This window comes from Odontesthes bonariensis, chromosome 20 (genome assembly GCF_027942865.1).
Source record: "Odontesthes bonariensis isolate fOdoBon6 chromosome 20, fOdoBon6.hap1, whole genome shotgun sequence".
Taxonomy (NCBI): domain Eukaryota; kingdom Metazoa; phylum Chordata; class Actinopteri; order Atheriniformes; family Atherinopsidae; genus Odontesthes; species Odontesthes bonariensis.
Window position 1 is genome coordinate 9,289,172 of NC_134525.1, and position 19,837 is coordinate 9,309,008.

General features: G+C 40.6%; 1 protein-coding gene across 1 annotated transcript in view; it reads right to left on the bottom strand.

The window, feature by feature from the left end:
* The window catches only part of ralyl (RALY RNA binding protein like), a 135,410-nt gene that overhangs the window by 76,241 nt on the left and 39,332 nt on the right, over positions 1–19,837 (bottom strand). The window lies entirely within an intron of this gene.

Here is a 19,837-nt window from a genome sequence, read left to right on the forward strand (position 1 = left end):
TGTGATCCTGTTTCTCCCTCTTCCTTGTGTCCTCCTGTGGTATTTATTCTGTTAGAACCGCACCTCGACTCCACATATTTTTAAGAAATGTTTTTCCCCTTCATTTGAAAGACACATCTCTGTCCAGATTAGAATGCAGGCGATAAAGTAAAGCTGCTGAAAGCCCAGGTAAACAACAGAAAGGTGTCGTGGCTTCCAGCTCTTGCAAAGAAGGTTGAGACACATCAAAGCTCAAAGGAACATCAAAGGAGGGGAGTTTTTAAAAGTCTTTGTTTTTCCTGACCAAAAGCACCATTTCCATGTGGATGAGAGATGCACGTGCAGAAGAAAAAGTTTTCTTTGACAAACATCCATATTAGTGTGGACAGGGTCTAAGTTTGTAACTGAGCTTCAGTTTGTTTCCTTGTAGTCTTACCTTAGTTGCTATGTCTGCCTTCTGTGTTCTGCATATGAGCCTTCATGCAGCTTGTTGTTTCCAGAAATAACAGTACATTGACGTATTTTTAATTTTGGGATAGTTTTATTCCTTTTTAAAAACAGAATTAAGTTTATATGAATTAAAGGGGAAGTTCTTTTTTTTAAACCTGGACCTTATTTCTGGCATAAAATACGTTCATCTACTCACCGATAACAGTTTGGTGAAAGTCGGCGTCCTTCGGAAGATATTTAGATCACTAGAGATCAGCGTATATCCATATAACGGGAGAGAACAGGGCAGAGACGATACAGCCTCTAAATAAGGCATTATCCGTCTTTATTTCACCAATACTTTAAGAAAAATGAATGAATGAACGCGTACTATTGCACTGTTAGCTCAGAGCTGCCGTGTTGTTGTTATCTGGGGTTATCGGGGGGCTTACGACACACGCGTCCAGTGGGATGACATCATCGACTCGCGCCGTGCAGCACAGCTCATTCACTCCGTGCTCTGTGACAGTCGGCTATCTTCACACGGAGTTTGCTACTGCTAGCTCTGTGCAACATGGCAGGATATTTATCAGATTTTGACGACATGGACGACGACTTTGAGCAAGATGTGCTGCAGTCCGAAGGACGCCGACTTTAAACTGTTATTGGTGAGTAAATTAACGTATTTTATGCCAGAACTAAGGTCCAGGTTTAAAAAAAAAAACAAGCTTCCCCTTTAAGTTAAATATCGCAGCTGCTCTTTGAGCAACGCTAGAGATGTTGGCAAAAATGAAATGTTTTTTTTTTTTTTTCTGATCATATTGGATGAAAGCAACTGTAACGTCGATGACATAAAAAACACAAGTTTATGGGTTAGTTAGATGTCAGTTTCTATGAATCAATGTAGATGTGCTAGACTGAATCAATTTGGGATGAGAGGTTGGTGATTCGGGTGAGGATGATACAGCCTAGCATCATCCTGAGGGCTACTCTACTGTGATTGGCTGTGCGACCATCTGGTGACAAAGAAACACCGGGCAACAAGCTTAAAACACTGGTGTAAATCCACAAAAAACACAACTCCAACTCAGTGTGCTGCACCTTTTCTAATAGTCCAGACTGATTCTTCACTACATTTCTGAGGAAAATATTATACGTTTTTAGGTCATTGCAGATATATGATGGCTTTGCTTGGCTGTAACTGGTTCACAGAACACAGAAAGAGCTTTTGGTAAGTCAGTGATTGGCCCATTAATAACAGCATTTTACTGCTAAGAGGGGTCGTGTGTCCGGCTGTCATTACAAAAGACTGTATGAAATAAAGAAAAAATTCAAACAGCAACATAGAAAATTAGATGTTTTAATGAAAAAAGTAGACATTTGCCAATAGAAAATTTTTTATAAAGTTAAAATTAACTATGTTAGACAGTAAATTTGATAATATAATATTGAACAAGTTGCAGCTCAATGAAACAAAAGGTTAATATTTTACTGAGCTCTAAATCAATTTAAATACACTATCTTTTGTTGAAGGCTTTCGTAATTGAAGGTTAACTTTGCTTTGTACAGCTAATGTAATGTGACACACTGGTCAGTCAACTGTAAAGCAAGCCCCACAGTTTGCATTGTAATGCTACCACTGGTTCGCTAAAGGGAGCATGAGAAGGAGCAATAGTGTGCATTTTGCTGAGGTCTTCTTTGCTCAAATACAGTAGCTGTCAGTCGGAAAACTTTGCTATCTCAATTCCCATATTGTTGTGTCCCCAAAGCTTTGTGTGCAGTTTCACTGAGCACAGGAAGCGTAGGTTGTCATTTTGGATTTAGATTTTTTTTTTGGCCTCCACCTGCAATTATTTCTAAGTGACCTTTTGATGGCTTGAATATTAGTTTTTATGATGGATGAGAAGCTTCAGGATGAGAAGACTTATGCCCCGCCTGAGGAAAGGATGCACAGTTATAGTCGTACAGTAGTGTGCAAGTCCCCCTCATTTCTTTATGTGTGGCCTGGAAAACAGAGTGCGTGCAAATTGATTAACTGAAAAGTGCAAATGTGAATAGAAACATGTCGTATATAAGGCAAAGTTTATGCATTTCAAATGAGAACTTGAAATGTCGTATTTGATATGAACAACTTTATTTACAGCCTGAACCCTCTCAGACAAGCTTTCTGTCCTTTCTTTAAGGAGTCTTCAGGAATAGTTCTCCAGGCTTCTTGAAGGACATCCCAAAGCTCTTCTTTGGATGTGGGCTGCCTTTTGTTCCGTTCTCTGCCAACATGATCCCACACTGCTTCAGTAATGTTGAGCTCCGGGCTCTGGGGAGGATTCATCCCTCCATCAGACCTGTTGCCACTGATTTTCAGCCCACTTCTTGTGTCATTTGGCACAGCTCAGCCTTTTCTCCCTATTTCCCTTCCTTAAGAACTAAGAACGGCTTCTTGACAGCCACCCTTCCATGGAGCCCATTTCTGATGAGGCTTTGGCCAACAGCAGATGGATCAGCTGAAGGTCCACATGCATCTCTCAGCTCCTGTGTCAGGTCTTTGCTGGATTTTTTTCCCTCCATTTCTTTGGGACATCTTTAGCTTTAGTTTTTAGGCCTGACTTCTCCTTTTGTCCTCAATCTTTTTAAGGACACACTGCACATCATGCTGAGATATGCCAACTTTTCAGCTAATAACTCTTTGGGAATCACCTTGTTTGTGCAAAATGCTACTGTCTGTCAATCTGTGTTCCACTCAACATGTTTTATAGATGGAACTAAATAAATGGGATCAAATTACATGTTTGTGACAAGCTACCAATTTAAAGTAGGTTCCTTGCTAAGTTGTCTGTTATGAGTAGAAGTGTTAAAAACATGGTCTGAAAATGAGTGGGGAAATAAGCCAATGTCAACAGAAGCTAAGAAAGCTAAAGCTAACGACCACTTTTGAATATTACAATAATGTCTGGGTCATTGGAATAAAAAAAAGGGGTGAATCAAGATGTTTGCACAGTGCTGTAGCTGTATTTGATCATAACATGGACAGATGGATTTCATGTTTTTACAGCTGTGAAAGTTTTCCTTACAATCTGTGTTCCACTCAACATGTTTTATAGATGCAACTAAATAAATGGGATCAAATTACATGTTTGTGACAAGCTACCAATTTAAAGTAGATTCTTTGCTAAGTTGTCTGTTATGTGTAGAAGTGTTAAAAACACGGTCCTCTGAAAATGATAAGATACAATGAATGGTCTGAAAATGAGCAGGAAAATCAGCCAATGTCAGCAGAAGCTAGGAAAGCTAAAGCTAACGACCACTTTTAAATATTACAATAATGTCTGCGTCATTGGAATAAAAAAAAAAGGGGTGAATCAAGATGTTTGCACAGTGCTGTAGCTGTATTTGATCATAACAATCGTAAAATGGACAGATGGATTTCATGTTTTTACAGCTGTGAAAGTTTTCCTTACAATTTGTGTTCCCAATTGGATTACACTTGATGCATTAATTACTGTGAAATGTTGGGAAGAAAACACTAAAAATTCAATATGTTCCCGCTCTATGTCTCTGTCCCTGACACAGGGTGATAACAACTATTCAGCTTTGAGACGGAGAACCTAAATAATGGATTCAATCCTCAGCAAATAGGATTAGTTACCAAGGTAACACTGATGCTGTTGGAATGTCTTGTGCACACACGGAGGAACACACATTTATCTCAGTGGCAGTCTTATTCCCTTTATCCAACATAATTTACCACTGCGAAAGGCTGTGGATTCATACAACTTGGTCAGTCAGATGGTAACTGTTCAGAGAACAACATCCAGTCTATTAGAGAACGATGAGCAGAAAAACACCTCCGTTGTTTCTCTAAACAACCCCCTGACTGACCGGTTTCTGACATTTTTTTCTCATCCGTTCTTTTTACGGTAGAAAAAAAAAAGTGCTTTATTGTGTACACGTGTGCACCAGGCCGTACTCGGTTACCTGTATATGTATGAGCTCTTTAGAGTCCCATGAAATGAAATTCTCTTTGTTCCTTTCTGCAGTTATTTTTGTGTCCACATGTACAAAAAAACAAACAAAACAAAAGACAATCCTGTTCCAGGAGATTAAGGTTTGGGACAATTACACAAAACTCTTGTGGCCCAGTGTTGCTCCGCAGCAATATGCCTGACGGTTTATCCTCCGGTGCTGCATCTTTGTATTGTTTCTGTGTGTGGGTGTGATTGTGTGTGGGACTCAAATGCTGTTTGCCATCTATCTAAGTGGTCTTGATATTTATCAGCAGCAGATGCTGAACATTGGTGTGGTGCAGGCACACAGACATACATTCGCTTCCATCTAATAGTGGTTTAAACCCCCAGTCTGACACAAATCCCATATTGATGTTTGCGGACAGGTCACAGGGAACATGACAAATCAGTGGAGAAGCGTTAGATTGCTTCTCTTGTCAGATAAATCAGGAGGGGGGTACTGGTCACGGAACTACTTTACAGCTTCTTACTGGTATATTTCATGTTGACTTCTCTGTTGTTTTCTTTTGGCAAGGGCTCTAATTTATTCCATCAATTGTTTTCCAGCTGACCTTGCTTTTTAGTAGATGTACAACATCCATCAAGCTTCTCTTCCTCTGAGGTGAATGTGTCATGATGAGGCGCATGGGAGAAAAGCACAGGAAGTGATGGGCACCAGGACAGTAACTGGCAAAGCAATTGTTTTAAAGGACTTGACATTTGGTATCCGAAGAGCACAAATAAGAGCTTTATCCCAGAAATGCAGGCTGCAGACTGCTTTTAGAGGAAAAAATGATGACCTTAAGTCCACCCTTTGAAACTGATTACAGCTTGCATCGTACTGCATTTTGTCAGGAAAGAGTAGAAGACAGATAAGTCTTCATTTTCCCTTCTGTGGCTGTGTGATCGTGTCATAAAAGATGTCACATTTTTCTAAAGGAGGGTGTCTCCTTTTGGAAAGAAAAACCTCGCCAACGTGGCACTGCAAAAAAAAAAAGAAGACGAAGCTATCCTTTACCTTTATGAAAATGAATGTCAATCTCATGCCAGTGATAAAGAAATACTGATGAGGTAAATTGAAAAAGAACCAAGGTTATATGTTGGACAGCACCCCTGTGTTGCTGGTGGTTACTGCAGTCTCTCTGGCTCTGCATTGTGGTAGGCAGCCCCTTTAAAAGGTTGTTGTTTGGGTCTGGCCATCTGCCTGATCTACAGACATTTTTTCACGGAGGGAGGGAACTCACTGAATTGATTCCTTCTGTAATTTCCAGCCACTCCACCACTGTACATTTCTCTCCGCCATGCCTCAGCCACTCTGCTCTGATTGTTGCCAAGGCAGCTTGACAGGCTGAGGAAAGGCTGGAGAAGCTGCTCACTGAAACAGAACACTGAAAGGTAACCTGATACACCTTTCCCATTGGTGTTTCTGCCATGTACTGCAGAGCTGGAATAATTGCCTCGTGGGTTCTGTCCATTAATATCTTGTCTGTCTGTGTATGTGTCTGCAGTGACGGTAATGGCAACAACTGTAAAAAAAAAAAAAAGGTTCCCTCTATGTGTAAATCAAAGCCTCTCTTTATGTTGGAAGCTGCAGAACATCTCGGTGGTGCAGGAAGCAACAAATTTGCGCACTTTTTGTGATTGTGGGTGAACCGTCTCTGGCCTACAAACACAAACTGCAGTCACAACGTTTTGTCTTGAATTGAAGGGAAAGGAGCAGAAATGAAATCTAACGTGAATAGGATGGAGAGCATAAATAAATTAACTGTCATACAGGACATTCCAAGTTTCAGCCAGCATCCTGAAAAATGACTCCACAGTCTCCAAGATGGAGAGACATAAAACTAATTCTCTACACATCTTCAATCAGCTTCTGCCCTTTGGGTTTATGAGACAAGGTACACAGTGCTGGGCTGGAATTCAATTCAAAATTAAAAAAATGGCTTGGCAAAGAGGGTCCATAAAAAGGAGGAGGAAGGGCTCTGATTTTGTCAGCTAAAGGTGTTTGAAGTGCAGTAAATGTGAAATAAATTACATCCAGTGGGACAGTTTCACAACGTCACTGTTTATGGCTATCACAAGTCATTCTTTGGGGGGGGATTTCTTTCATGGAAGCGCACGGTACAAGAGGGTGAAACTTCTTCAGGCATCTGTCAATTATCCTTAGAAATGTACTGTATTGATATCTTTAATCATCTTTCACTGACATTAAAATAATAGGTTAAGGAGTCTCACAAATGGTAAATGGACTGTACTTAGTACCACATTCACCTGTTCACTCACACAGCATGTTTTAGTCCATACAGGCTGCAGATGGATGCATCGTTGGGCAATGTGGGGTTCAGTGTCTCGCCCAAGAACACTTCGACATATGACCCTGGGAACCTCCCAATTGGTAGGTGTCTGCCCTTCCTCTTGAGCTACAGCCACCCCGATTACAGGAAATCATGTATTTTGTGCAATTACCCACAGTGTTGGATTAAAATGGCATTGCATTAAATTGTGAGAGGGTAATTCATCCCTGGCCTGTTCTCTGTAGGGCACTGTTCACATTATATGATGGGAAGTGCACAAATCGTAGCCATTTAGATTTCTTGTAAACAACTGACCCTGTATTTTGTAACATGTAGTTCTAACCATGCCCATAAACTCCAACTCTGACCATTAACAATGAGGGGGCAGTCATAACTGAGGAACTATAATTGGGAAAAGCACAGTAACGGTGCAGGATGAGTCTCTTGCACAAAGGGTGCTTTGACTCAGATGTCTGTGGATCAATGCATAATGTAAAGACACATGCTGAAGAATCTAACCTTAAAGGGATAGTTCGCCTCTTTTGACATGAAGCTGTATGACATCCCATATTAGCAATATCATTTATGAACATTGACTTACCCCCTGCTGCGTCCTGTGAGCCGAGTTCCAGCCTCGTTTTGGCGTAGACGAAGGTAGTCCGGCTAGTTGGCTGGGGCCACAAAAATAAAGCGTTTTGCTTCGTATCACAGAGTGCTGTGTAGACCGAGCAGTCCCCTGCTTCTGAGCAGTAAACACCGTAACAGGTGCAGCTGTCGGCAGGCGGCAGCACGTAGTGATACAAAGGGAGAGAAAATAGGGCCAAGCGATTGTGAGGTCTGACTTTTTCTGGATGAACGATTTTGTGATGCAAATGTATTACTCTTTTGAACGCATATTGTTTTGAGAAGCAAAACGCTTTATTTTTGTGGCCCCAGCCAACTAGCCGGACTACCTTCGTCAACGCCAAAACGAGGCTGGAACTTGGCTCACAGGACGCAGCAGGGGGTAAGTCAAATTTAATAAATGATATCGCTAATATGGGATGTCATACAGCTTCATGTCAAAAGAGGCAAACTATCCCTTTAAGGGAACAGAAACTAAAACATAGTAACTGTAAAATTCTGTCATGAGACAGCAATCTGCATATAGTATCTAGAGTTGACCGAAGCAATACTCATGCATTTATCAAGAAAGATATGTTTTAGTGACAATGAAAAGCCTGACTGAGTGTTTTAGCTTTTCTCAATTCAGTAATTTGGTTTTATGAGCTTCAACTTCCTGTTCAAGCTTCGATCTGTTTGCACGTATCCCTGTGTGCTATTTTCAGAAAAATTGTATCCATCCAGCAGCTAAACGGCACACAGACAAAGTTAAATGCTTCCTGGCAAACATCCTGGAGTATTTAGCCGCTAAAGAAGCCGGTGTTTCCCCAGGAGTTGGTGCAGAACGGGACCAAAGCAGAACTCTGAGATTCACATTCACCGCCTCTTCAGAGAAACTGAAACTGAAACTTACTCAAAAAATGTAATTTTCAGTTTTGTGTGACTCCAATCAAAAATAATCAGTCGGTGTTGATGCTCATCTCATGGAAAATGGCTCGTTCTACTATCAAAAACTGTCATTTGGAATCATTAATTAGCGACCAAAACAGAAATCAGTTTTTAAAAAGTTCTTATTGTTAATTAGAAGTTATAAGCAAACACACAACAGCTTTTGCTTTATCCATTCATTCATCTATCCATGTTTCATTTATAATGACAGTTCATTAATGTAAGCTGTCATCTTCTTGGAGTGTTGTATAAAAAGTCTGTTTTGCATTTATTTGTACATGATGGAGGTTATATGCATGCGGTGACATTGAGGCTCTAATTACCCTGTCTTGGGTTATTAAGCTTGTGACCCTTGAAGCATGCTACATTGAAATGAAAAGTTATACTTGATAAATACTCAGTATTTTATCTCTTTTTCACTTGGGTGGCTATGATCTTGGTAGAGTTTTTCATGTATCTTTTCCAACTTCAATACCACAGCCTTTCACAGGAGGACCTTTTTTTTTCTTTCTTCCTTTTTACCTGCGGCAAACCTCATTTTGTAACAAATGGCGGCTCCATGCTTTGCAGCTCTGACCATTTTTATTCCCTGAGAACTCTGTTCTCAGAAAATTCATTGACTATTAGGAAGCCTGGAGCTATGACACAATTAGCTAACATGCAAATGGAGTCATTTCTCTGTTGGCTCTCATTTACCTGCACTGGGGAGTCGGGTAATATGTGGTGGGAGAAACTCGTTTGTGCAGGGATTGGATGACAAGTGGAATTTTGTCTTGTCCGGTTGAAGTCTGCTGTTTGTGACAGAAGGAAAATGCCTCAAATGCAATGACAGCACTTATTTTTTCTTTCTGCACGAGTGTACAGCTGTGCAGGGTTGAAAGTAATCTGGTCAAACACAGCTGTCGAGCACGGACTAGATCCTAATCCGGTTTGATTCATAAGAATAGCATCAGGAAGATGTAACAAAACACTCAGTGATTGTTTCAAAAGTGTATTCTCCGTAATGGAACATGAGCCGAAGAGGACGTAATGTAATAATAATGTAGGTTCTGAAGACCTGAGATGCTCTCTAAACACAGGATTTAGTTTTCTATCCACAGTGCATCTGGATATTTTCATCTCTGCAAAACGGCCAAGTGGACATATGGCATTAAAAATTTAAATCAACTTTAAATCTTTCAGTTTAATATTAATCCAAACTTCTTTATACTGTCGTTGCTACTAAAACACATCATGTTTTATGAACCTACAGCATTACTTCTCATAAATAATCCTTATTTTAGATGCAATGGACTTTTAATAAATATTCACCGCATATACCCAACTAAATTCTCATAGAAATAACTCCAAAAAAGGATTTTAATCAGCTTTTAAGTTGTCTGTGTGTGTATACACTTTTAAAACCAAACCAAAAAATACCAGCTAAACTCAGCTTTATTCTTATTTGAGGGCTGCAGGTTTGACTTTGGACTGGGACACTGGACACAGTCAGTTAATACAGTTTATATCATCTAAAACAATAACTACAATAACTGAAACTGCACTCAATAAATGCAAAACTGCACCATCTATGTGTAACAGTCAAGTTTCTATGACTCTAAACCATTTAAAAGATGGATGAGAATTTTTATTTCAAAGCTTATGTCACAGGATCTCAACATATTTCATGTGCTGATGTAAAGAAGTTTGTTACCAAGGGTCACGAGTGGAAACCGAGATTCATGGTTTCCATTTGAAGCATGTTTGTAGTAGCATTCACTAATCACACTTTAGCAGGCCTCGATTGGATGTGTGTAAACAGTGGGAGAACAAAAGACACTGAATATTTGCCGAGCTCATTCAAACAATAGCTGGTACACAGAATAGGAAGTCCTGGCCAGGATATGCATTATTCATTAGATATTCACTGGCTAAATCCAGAGGTCCCAAAGCACTGCATGCTGCACCTGGAGGCATCATAATTAGACAGTAGCTGATGGCTACTAGGATTGTACATCAAAGAAAGAATACTCTTTGATAGTTATTGATACCAGAACAATAGTATCAAATGAGATATTCTTTTGCTGCCGTATCAGTGCTGACAGAGCCGTTAGGGATGGGAATTGTTAAGAATTCCGGTTACATTATCGATATTGCTTATCGATTCGGTTTCTTATCGGTTCTCTTATCGATTCTCATCCAGTTATATAAAGAAGAAAGGACTTTGGTTGCAGTAGAACTTTAATTTCAAGTATGCACCAACATTTTATCTATTTTCTCCTCTGTCAGTTTACTTTTCCCTGCCTCCATGAAAGGGGGAGCTACAGGTACGCGGGACCCTGCCTCAGAGCCTCTCTCTGACCCTGCCTCTGATCCTGCCTCACTCTTGCAGTCCTCGTCAACTAAATGATAATATCAGAGGGAAATTATTCATACAGTATGTCGCTGACATTAATACAATTAACAGGTCCTGGAAGTTTTACATTACAGGGCTCTCAAGTTTTGAATGCAGAGTCGCCGCCATCGCTTAGCAGCGCGTCAAAGACTTTACATTCGTGCAGAGTAGCTGCATGCTGTGTGGTCACATGTTTCAGCGTGTTGGAGGTATTTCCCCCCTTTGATGTGATCAAAGCTCTACACGTTTTGCAACTGGCCCTAGTTTTGTCCTTTTTGGTGAAATATAACCAAACTTTGGAGCGCTTCTGCCTCGACGCCATGTTGGAAACATTCTGAGCCAAAACACGAAGCGTGCACATGACGTCATCGTGCAAATGCGTCAGACGTTAGCAGAACTTATAAACGGAATCGTTAGGCAGGCGGATTAACGATTCCACAGAATCGAACTACTGGGGGGCTCGATTCCCATCCCTAAGAGCCGTCTTTATCTCCTCCGGTTGACACACAACTTCACAGCAGCTGAGTTTACAGCTCAGAGCTGCCTGCTGTCGCAGCATGAAACTAACTTAACACTGTCTTTATTGGTCTGCAGGCTCCAGACTGCAACCACTATAGTCACATTTGTGTAGACAATAGGGTCCATCGATGAGATTTTTTATTTTTTTTTGTCTGTCATCATTTGTCTTAATGAAACGCCAGAGGGGGGAGTGAGAATCTATGTGTGTCTGTGGGCATGTGGCCTTTGTGAGTGAGAGACCAGAAAGTTAATGTGAGTCTGTCTTGTTCTTCGAAACAACTGGTGGCGACAATCAAAACTTCGCTGGAGGTTATTTAACTGTCTGTTCGGTAAGCAGCTCCCTGTTGCTCTGGCTGCATTCTGATCCCCTTCCGACATGAAACAGTCGCACAGTTTCTAAGGTAATCGTTGCATAGAAAGTAATACTAACTGTGTGTTTCATGCACAAATATATTGTTGTGGCCAATATTTTTTAGGGTAATTATACTGCCGATATATACGCATCGAAAACCTATTACGTACCTGTCTGCAGCATTTCAAAGGCAGTAATCTGCCAATGAGTCGTCAGAAGAGACTGAAAAGATAATGAAACTGAATACGTCCATTTGTATTGTAAACGAAGAGCTGCTACTCGCTACACACGAGTCACATTTAGTTGTTTAGGGACAAAAAGCCGCTTAAGTGAACATCTGACCATCAGAAACTCATCTGTCAACGAGTTAACATGCACCGTCACACATTAATATCTATTCTGCCTCATCATCATGACAGATAGATCTTTGGGTAATGAACAGTTTAGCCTGCCGGAAGGAAGGGATATCAATGAATGTATTGATTTATTTGGATTCTGCAGGTATTTTAGCTTAATATTTTTTATCTGGAGAAGAAAACTGGTGTTTTTCTTTAAGAATTTATTTATGACCAATGGAAAAACTATGAAAGTGCTGCATTAAACTTTATATAAACTGTGCTTCTGCTCCTGTGTTTAAATGAAGGGTAGTCTTTAATTTCATGCCTCCAAATTTGTCATTTGTCATTGTCTTTGTATTAAAGAAATGATATAAAGTATTTTAATTGGTATCGGCATCGAGGCAACTCGAATGCTATTATTATTAATAGTGTACAAGCTGTAAATTTATCATCTGCATATTATCATTATTATTATTTAAAATAATAATAATGCCTTTTAAAAACATCCCTATGGCATAAGTTGGTCAGATGCCATGTCTCAGCTGGTGGTGCCGAGCAGGTGGCATAAAGTAGCTGTTTAAAGCCTTTGAACAGCTGCCTGCTGCAGCCAAAACTTACACCTTAAGAGAGGTGAGAGCAAACCTAAACAGTTAAGCTGCGGGTCATAAAACCTGCAACTCAAAGATGATATAAAGTTCAGCAGAGCTGAGAGAAACGGCAAATTCAGGTCATATATCTCTGTATCTCATCACTACAGGAGACCACCATATGATCTACTGCCCTCATAAAAATGTAGGTTGAAGCTCCTTTAAACCAACGAAAACTGAAAGCGTTGCAAACACAACAGATCAAAGGAAAGAACTCCTGCTCACAAATGCATACAGTGTGTGTGTGTGGGGGGGTAATTCGGGCATTTAACCATTTAATTTTTAACACGATCAATCTTCATATTTGGCCTCCAAGGAGCCAATATGTCTTAGGATCTTTTAAAGCGGTCGTCAGCAATAGTTCTCCAGTGTTTCTTTGGACATTGGCTGCTCATTTTAAGTGCAGTTCTTGTACCTGAACCCCTTTCAGTGGTTTTGTGTTTTTAATTAACAAAGTAATTTAACACTGAGCATCTTGACAGAGAATGGAACAAAAGGCAGTCAACATCCAAAGAAGAGCATTGGGATGTCCTTCAAGAAGCCTGGAGAACTATTCCTGAAGACTCCTTAAAGAAATCATAAGAAAGCTCGTCTAAGAGGGTTCAGGCTGCGTTGGAGAATAAATGCCTTTTTATACTGTGTTTACATTTATATTAGCATCTTCCAATAAGTTGCTGCACCCATTTTCTTGGCAATATATAAAGAAACGTTTGCACAGTCCTATAAGTAGAATAATTCTTTCGGTGAAGTTCTCTTCCTAAAAGACACAATAATTACGTATAAATGCATTTTAATCATATTACACTCTAAGGCAGGGGTGGCCAACCCGCGGCTCCTGAGCCGCATGTGGCTCTTATGTTCATATCAAAATTTGTGTTTGTGTTTTTTTTAATGTGCGTGTTCGCTTCGTTTGAGTTCAATATGGCAGCGGTCTCCAACCTTTTTTGCTCCATGGACCGGTTTTATGTCAGAGAATATTTTCACGGCCCGGCCTTTCAGGTGTGACGGATAAATACTACAAAATAAAATGATACAACCAACACAGACTCTGCGGTATTTAGTAAATATAATAATAAACTTGAATCCACTGTGTACTTGTATGTAACTTTATTAGCAGCGTCCTCCTGACATAACATCTTTTCTGCCTCCTTACGCCCTCTGGTCGCTATGGTAACGCTTAAACATGCCTTCAAAATGCAGCTTTCTCTTTCTTGGTGGTCACAGCCTCTTCTTCTGTCTCCTCACTGGGAAGAAGCTTTCCAAACACGTCTGTTTTTGACTCATTTTGCTTGGTTCGTGGGTTTAATATCAGCGTTGATGGGTCACGTGACCGAGACGAGAGTCAAGAACAGACGGATGGAACGGAGAGAATTCGGTCATTTTTCAAAATAATGTGGCTCTTTGTTAGCCTGGGAATTCCCATGCTGCTTTGCGCTCGATTTCATTCTCACTGCAAAGTCAGCCTGGAAACCACCGCCCTTATTTTTGCCAGAGTTTGGGAACCAATCACAGAACGGGGGGGGCAGCAAGACGATGACGACGTTTATGCTACACCGAAGCTTGTAGAGTGTTAATCCAACATGGCAGCGGACACAACGTTACCGTTCAATGCAGCCTTAGAAAGTGTTTCGGAGTAGATTCACCCTAGGGTCATTTGAACCGTGACATCCAGCCAAGTAGCACACCCAAAGTTTTTTTCGATATTGGCTGAACATCAGCTGAGTTACTGAGTTATCCCGAATAGCTTCGTACAAGCGCTGACGGACCCTGGCAGTATCTCCAAAAAAGACCACACTAAAATCACATGTCAAGTATGGTCTGTACTCACAAAACGATGCATTTGGAAGTTTGTACATAGTCCAGGAGTTTATTATCATCAACACAAGCCTGATAGCTTTTCTGCTGCTAAAGCTTCGTTGACGTCACTTCTGGGAGCTTCAAAGTAAGATGAGGGTTGATCTACTACTGCAGACAACAAAGCAAGGCTGCTCAATTTCTCCATTATTAAAATAAATTCACAACTCTACAACATAAAAATTCATGTAGAATATAGCATATAGGCCTACTTTGTTGTCAATTTAAGTAGCTTAGAGCGCAAGTTTACTTTTATTTTCCATTTTTTTCTTCTTCCTTGTCAAATTTCTGTCGTCATCTGGTATAAGTGATACAATTGGCTATGAATCGCGCGCAAAGCAGCATGGGAAATACCTGACGTCATTTGATAGACATTCGTAGGGCCCAATAAACGGCTCTAGGCGTTCGTAAACCACGCCTCAAATACGAGAAAATGCACACCTAGTTCCCAGACCACCATCTCATCGAGATTGTGGACGCGTCAGCCAGGCTAGCTCTTTGTGGTAACACAGTAAAAAATGAATCTCTTAGTCTCTGACTGGTTGGCCACCCCTGCTCTAAGGCAAACAAACAAAAAACTAAAGAACAGAAACAAAGTATCAGAATAGAATAGACGCGCTTTGATACCGTGCTTCTAAAATATTTGTCATGAACGTTAATGACTGCTTTCCCCATTAAATCTGGATGTGTTGCCATTAGCGTTCCAAGTTGCAGCTGCTGCTGGGACAAATTTTTAATGAGGCCAAATTAGCATTTGTTAACTGCTACTTGCACTTTGCAGGAGAGGTAAAACACAGTCCCATCTCATCATTAGGGGAATTAATCTACACTTTAAATGGTATCTGACTGTAATGACAATACAGACTTCAGGACTGGCTTTACCTTCTCAAACAGTCATGATTTCGAACGTCGGTGAAGAAAGAATTTGACCTAAGCTTGTTTTTCAGCTCCCCACAATTAACAGTTTCCTGAAGGATATTTCTTATTTATAGGCACCCATGTGAGCTGCTCTGTGCCAAAAAGCCTGTATTGTTAGAGGATGACGGGCAATTTTTTTGGCTTCAAAGGCTTGGCAACAGCTCAGACGAATTTAAATGACCTTAGAATTCATTGTTTAATGAATTACTATGCAGAGAGCAGGGATATTATCTGCATGTCATCAAAATAAGCACATTTTTCACATTTTATGCACTTTGTCGTTGTTAAGTGTTTTGATTTGTACCCTCTGCTTTTTAATCATACTCCAAGAGGATAAAGGGAGGATATATTTGGCATTGCATCCGATCTGATGGCGCTGCACAGAGGTGCTGGTCAGCCATCTGTAGTGTTGCTGTGACCTATGTGTCAGCAACACACGGGTCCGGCAGCAGCTGTCCTTGCCTGTAGCACTGCTCGGTGCTAAAACGCTTTTAGAAGAAGTTTGTCTCTCACCTTCCTAGGATCTGTGTGCATATTTGTGCCTATCATGTAGCCGTGTGTGATGGCTTGGACTGCGAGGCAAAGTTGTGCCGCCCATCGGCTGTGAAGTGCAGCTGGCCTGACCATACGTTCACACTGCAACACAATCAATCAAGTCACTGGAAATGTGTTAATTTCAAATTGGTTGTAAGCAGCCGGGGGAAACTCAGCTGAGTTGGCCAAGAAAATCTGGATCTGGTGACCTTTTTGTGGCCATCAGCTTTCAGTAGGCTAGTCATCCCTCTTCGCTGCTTCCTCATATCAAATCAGTTTTCTATTTTCTATTCAGAATCACTTTGCAAAAGGGTTTTCTGGTAAATCATCGTTCCTTGCAGAAAAAAGCACAAATCTAGGAGCTATTTGTATTCATATGTTTGCCCTTAGGTGCAATGCACGGCACCATTAGGGGAAACACAACACAACTCTATTTTCCTTCATGTTATCTCGTTTGAAGCACTTCTTATTTAAATGCTATGTTTTGTTTTGTATGTCTTCAGTCCACTCGGGTTGTGTTTTTTTGCACCTTCTGGCCAAAGTATGAATTTCAATCCAGGCTTGAATCACTTTTTGAGATCTCCCTCTTAGACTTGTTCAAACAGTGAAACTTAAAGTTGGAAACAAGAACATGAGTAAATGCAATCTGGGCAGGTTGACACATTAAACCTGTGGAGATATTAATAACTGAGAAATAACACTGACAGTTCAGTGAAGAGACCTGTTGGATAAGTTCATTGAAGACAGGAGTTTGAAACAGTCCCTGGATTGGACTTTGAGGATACAAATCTCCATCCTGTCATGTTTATGCCTCTGACTGCTCCCTCCACTTATTGCCAAGACGTTCAAAGCTATCAGAAACTCTGTGTAACACTTTGACAAGGTGTAAAAACACCCCACCTCACATGGCAAACTTCAAAGAATCCCCAACACTTCAAAAGCTTCTTCATGGTTCGGTGACTAATCTTCAAAGTCATGCGAAGGATTGGACTGATAGCGCCGCTGCGTACGGCAGGTGCAAACATCCCCGTCACTGCTACTGAGGTGTGAGGCGTTGAGAAAGGGAGAGGAGATAAAACCCAAAGCTAATTGAGACAAAGTCTGTCCCTCGCTGGTGTGACATGCAAAGCCTTGCTGAAGACTTTTGATAATTAAAGCCACAAGAGAACCAATCAGTCAAATCCATTTGCCATTATGGGTTGAAGCCAGACATTAACGTAAATTAGAGCATCATTGGCGATTCAATAGGCTCATCTCAGTCACCATGGAGCTTTCAGCGCCTCTATCTTAAACTTTTTGCTGCTTTGGGCGGAACAGAGATTTCCATTCCCTTTTATGTGAGTTTTTATAGAAATATTTCTCTTTTTGAACCCGTTAAAACAATATTTCCTTATTATCTAACGCTGGATGAATCAAATGATTTAGTTCTGATTAGGACTTGTTCTTTGCGGTCGTAAAATGGTTTCAGCTCGTGTTGATTAGGGCGGCCGTGGCTCAGTGCTTAGAGTGGGTCGTCCAATAACCAGAAGGTTGGTGGTGCACTTCCCACTCTCGCCACTCAAAGATTGGTGAAACTGACAGCTGGGAGGGTATCAGTCCACCTTCTTGCAATGGCCGAGGTCCCCAGGTGCTGTGATTGGCCGCCCACTGCTCCAGTCCTGCTCATCTGTCTCTATGAGTGAACCTGTGTGTGTTCAACAGGATGTTTAAACTTTAAACATGTCTTTGTACACATTTCTATAATACACTGGGTTTAAATGACTTACTGATTATTGCATTCTGATTTTATTTATGTTCTGCAAAGAAGGTCAGAGCCGGGAGTACTCCAGGCACTTTCTTTATTCCCCCCTTGGCTTTACAAGCAGGAGCAACAAAGAGGTGTGCGAATCAAACATTTCTTTGCAAACTTTAACGGAATCAAGACAAAAGCTGAGCTCACTAGGAGCTCAATTCAATTGATTTCACTCCTTTTAAAATGTGCATATCAGAATAGCCTCTCGCGGTGAAGGGCAAAGGTTCCCCAGAATCAAAGGAGCCTTAGCAGGCCCTACATTTAAGGGCTGAATTTCAATAAACCAGAAGTCCCAAAAGGGCCTCATCACTGTTACAGCAGAGAGTGCGACACATTTCTTATTCTCACCAATAAATGGGAAATACGAAGCACAGCACGGTCTTTCAGAAGAAATTAAAAATGCACAATGATGGCGTGTATATATATGTGTATATATATATATATATATATATATATATATAAGAAAATTAGGCTACAAGAACCAAATTTTACTGGCTAGTCGTTGCAGTTCCCACCCTCTCCATCTGTAAATACACACTTCATCACGCCCATTTAATTAAATTCCTTTTAATTGCACTACCTTTGTTGTATAACAGCAGAGTAACAATTAGAATAGTCTAAATATCTGCTGCCAGGCTTAGTCTTTGGGGTGTTCACTTGATGTCTAAATATTTAAGAATTCAGGAACTGCAGAGATAAAAAAAGATGTACTCTTTTTAATGTTACTCACAAATTAACAGTACAAATACCATTACAGCCTATTCCAAAACAGACTAACAACGGATTAATCACCCCAACTTGAAACGATCGCTACTTGGAGCCCAAGCAAACTCTCAGAAGTCATCCACGGGCAATGAGTTGTGCTTCTGTTTCAGTCCTCCTGTGGCACATTTTCATTTTCCAGGTCTACTTGTGTGCAGTCTAACAGGCACAAGCTTTGGTAAAATGGATCAGAAAGCAAAGTTTGTCAAAAAGACAGAGACGTATTGAGTATACACACACAAATAGAGCATCTTCGAGTGTGAGTGCATTAAGAAAATACACAAACATCAGCATGAGTCCTGTAGTTATTGATACAGAACAGCATAAAGTCAGTCACACACAAACACCGCAGACATAAAAGCGACAGAGAAGCCTCACACGGCAGGTCGATCAAAAGCTTGAAGTGTAACTTTTGACAGTTTGACAGCACACTCTGTTTTTTTGCGTATTAGAGAAGGCTTCTAGAGTTTGTCAGCTGCCCTCTGCACCTATTCTCCTCTTGCAGTAATAAAATACAAGCCTTGCACCATCTGGATTTATGCATAACACCAACAAGCGTAAGAAACTCACTTCCAAGAGGCAAAACAAAAACTATAAATAAAAATAGATGCTGTAAAAATACTGGCTCAGTGGCAAGGTTCAGAAAGGGGCATTATCATGCATTTGAAGTTGTTCTATTGAAAATAAGACTTCATTTGTGCAGGAAAAACTGTCACCTGCCTCAGAGTGGCTGCTGTCAGAAAAGAAGGCGAAGATTTTACACATGATAATTAGACATGAAATGGCTTTAAAGCAGCTGGAACGACTGAAACACATCAGATCATTTTAGCCCAACTCTGGGTGACATGTGAGCCTTAAAGCACTGTGCCAAGGCCAGAGCACATAATGACATACAAGCTGTGGATGAATGCTCACGTCCTCTTAGAAATGACACACAAACTCAAACACCCAAATGGCATGACTGGGTTCCTATGAGGAGAACGTTGCTTTTAGACCGAAAGGCAACCTTTGAAAAGGAAATGCTGCTGGGACTTGTGTGTTTTTTTCTGTTGGTCAAAGTCAACTTGCCCTTTGTTGATGTGTTAGATTGTTCTCATTGTCACGATTTCCTTTTTGGAGTAATGGCTGCCTAAAAAAAACTTAAATGATGAAAAATGGTAATGGAGGATATCTTACAATATAGGATTTTTAAGTCTGTCAAATACTAAGGGTGCATATATATAAACAGATGCATAACAGAAGCAAATTCAAACATATGTGCACTGCTGGAGTGAGTAAAATGTACTATAAACCACTTGATTGCCTGATTGGGTTAATTTAAGTTTCATCATCAATGTCAGAGTAAACATAAGAATGGGTCTGCGTCCTTTCTACACCAGCCCACACCATTTAAAGGGGAAGTTCGGTGTTTTTAAACCTGGACCTTATTTCTGGCATAAAATATGTTCATCTACTCACCGATAACAGTTTGGTGAAAGTCGGCGTCCTTCGGA